Here is a 2873-nt window from a genome sequence, read left to right as displayed (position 1 = left end):
CATATGGAATCTCAAAGGATCCTGGATAGTCCAGGCTGGAATTCACTGGCACCATCTCAGCTCACTGCAACCTCCACCTCCACCTCCCGGGTTCAAGCGATTCTCCTGCCTCAGCCTCCTGAGTAGCTGAGAATACAGGCATGCGCCACCACCGTGCCCGGCCAATTCTTGTATTTTTAGTAGAGGTGGGGCTCGACATGTTGGCCAGGCTGGTCTCGAACTCCTGGCCTCAAGTGATCCTCTCCCCTTGGCCTCCCAGCATGCTGGGATTACAGGCCTGAGCCACCATGCCCGGCTCAAATTATTCTTATTTTTAAAGACAGGGTCTCGCTCTGTAACCCGGGCTGGAGTGCAGTGGCACAATCACAGCTCACTGCAGCCTCTGGCTCCTGGACTCAAGTGATCCTCCCACCTCAGCCTCCCAAAGCAGCTGGCATTACAGGCGTGCACCATTAGGGCCGGCTAATATTTTTATTTTTTGTAGAGATGGAGTCTCCCCTTGCTTTCCAGGCTGGTCCTGAACTCCTGGCTTCAAATAATCTGGCTGACTTGACCTCCTCAAATGCTAGGAATACAAACGTCAGCCACCACCATGCCCGGTCTCTGTTTGCTTAGTTGTGGAAACAGACCTGGTCTCAAGTGGGGATGGCCTGGAACACAGACCTCAGCTGACCCACAAGGATGGGGTTTGAGATCTGGGGCTCTTTGTCACAGCGGCATAACTGACTAATACAGCCCCTATAGGCCCCGGCTCCAACGTTCAAATCAAGGTAACTGGCTACTTCATGCACCTGTCACTCACCAAAGCGCTGCTAGGTGAAGTGACCAGGTTGTCACACAGATTCTGCAGATCCCAGAGGCAACAATGCCTGTGCATGGCCTTGGTGCCTTCGGCCCCACAGACCTGGTTTTGCTTTTCCAGCAACCCCCAAAGATCAAAGCTTTCCGGATGGCCACGCCCACACTGCTCTGAGTCCCAGCTCCCCGTCCCTGCAGCAGCCACGGAGCTGCAGGAGGGGTCCTCCAAGGAGCAGCCGGCTGTGGGACAATCAGAGGTCACTCCTGCCCATGTGTCTGAGCCCGTCAAGCAGGACCAAGCCAATGGCCTTGGTCTGGGAAACACAACATCCCTCCAGCCCCAGCACCAAACTCAGGCGGGGCCGTCCCGATGACCATTCACACCAGGGGGTGCCCGTCTGCCAAGGTGAGCATCGAAAGCCTCCCGGCCCACCTGGCAGAGCCCGGATACTAGGATGCTGGACGCGCTTCCTGACCTGTGACCGTCAGCCACGGACATGCCCCACCCTTCCGAGGGCAGGAGCAGGGGCGTGCCAGTGTGTGGAGTGGCCGACTGGGGCGAGTGCCCCGTGTCACGTCTGTGCGCCGAAAACCCCTCAACAGGAGCTGCTGTGTAACACTGGTGCTGGGACAGGCGCAACCAGGCATCTCCACAACAGTTGGGCTCCCGTCTGGGTGGGTGAGCCCGAGCCTGACTCACCTGACAATACAGAGCCAGCTGTTCGATCTTCCTGCCCGACATGCCCTTCGTCAGCCGAGCGATCTCCTGCATTTCCTCCCATAGTCAAACTGGGCCAGCTTCAGGCGCCTGGGGAAGGAGTTCCCAAGTGGGCCGGCCAAGGCAGCGGCTCCCACACCACGAGGTGGGGGCCGGAAGACAGGCAGCCAGGCGGGCACCCATGCCAGATGTCCCCTTGGGAGGGGCTCTTCCTGTGACAGCCAAACTCCGCCCTCTCCCTCATGCAAACCAGGTCTGGGCTGAGCAGGGAGGTGGCGGCTGCTGTGGGGCCTGGAGATGGCCGCACCCCCTCTTCACACCAGCCCTGCCCACACCTGCCCACTCAGCACCCACAGGGCGCATGGCCGTTACAGTGGCAGTGGCAGAGCCCTGACTTCCAGCAAAAGCATCTCCCTGGAGGTCACAGAAGCCAAGTCACTGTGCCAGGTCTATGAGCAGCCGTGGGGGTGGGAGAGCCCAGGGCAGGGGAGGGCCAAAGGGAAACTGAGGCCGGGACAGCTGGGCTAGCATGGAGCAGGCAGCCGTGGAGTGGTTGGCAGGGGGAACCAGGCTCACTCTGGAACAGAGCGGCTTTTGCTGTCACAGGAGACAGCAGGAATTTAGATCAGGTGCACAGAAGGACTCAGAAACCCGGGACCTGGGGACGCCAAGAGGTGGAGCAGCCACTGCTCATCTGGAGTGCTCCTGAGGCAGCCGGCGTGCAGCCCCAGGGCCTGTCATCACCTGGAGGGCTCTGCCCACCGTGCCTTCTGCACCCACCGCCAGCGGCAGGGAGCCTGAAGGCCTCAGGGTACAAGTGCAGCCGGAGCCGCGCCCCACACCATGAGGCTCCAGGGCCAGGCGTGGTAGGTGGAGGAAGGCCAGGCCAGCAGCCAGCATGGGACCATGAGGATCCTCTCCAGTCCCAACACGGGGCTCTCATGAGGAGCGTCTCCCTCGAATCCCAACATGGGGGTCTCAGAGCAACACTCCACATCACCTCCCCTCACTGCCAGGGCCTGGGGGTGGCCGGGCACAGGATTTCCTCACAGCCCTCCCCAGTCCTAGACACACCAGGTAGTGAAAAGGAACGTAAAAGAGGCCGGGCGCAGTGGCTGGCATCTGTAATCCCTGCACTGTGGGAGGCCAAGGCGGGCAGATCACCTGAGGTCAGGGTTTCGAGACCAGCCTGGCCAACATGGTGAAACTGCATCTCTACAAAAATGCAAAAAGTAGGCCGGGCGCGGTGGCTCAAGCCTGTAATCCCAGCACTTTGGGAGGCCGAGGCGGGTGGATCACGAGGTCAGGAGATCGAGACTATCCTGGCTAACATGGTGAAACCCGGTCTCTACTAAAA

At 60.1% G+C, this 2873-nt stretch overlaps 1 pseudogene; it reads right to left on the bottom strand.

The window, feature by feature from the left end:
- LOC105536837 overlaps nt 1-2873 on the bottom strand; it is a 19771-nt pseudogene that overhangs the window by 4344 nt on the left and 12554 nt on the right.

This window comes from Mandrillus leucophaeus, unplaced genomic scaffold (genome assembly GCF_000951045.1).
Source record: "Mandrillus leucophaeus isolate KB7577 unplaced genomic scaffold, Mleu.le_1.0 Scaffold1632, whole genome shotgun sequence".
NCBI classification, from domain to species: domain Eukaryota; kingdom Metazoa; phylum Chordata; class Mammalia; order Primates; family Cercopithecidae; genus Mandrillus; species Mandrillus leucophaeus.
Note: the sequence above shows the minus strand (reverse complement) of the source record. Positions and strands in the feature narration are given on the sequence as shown.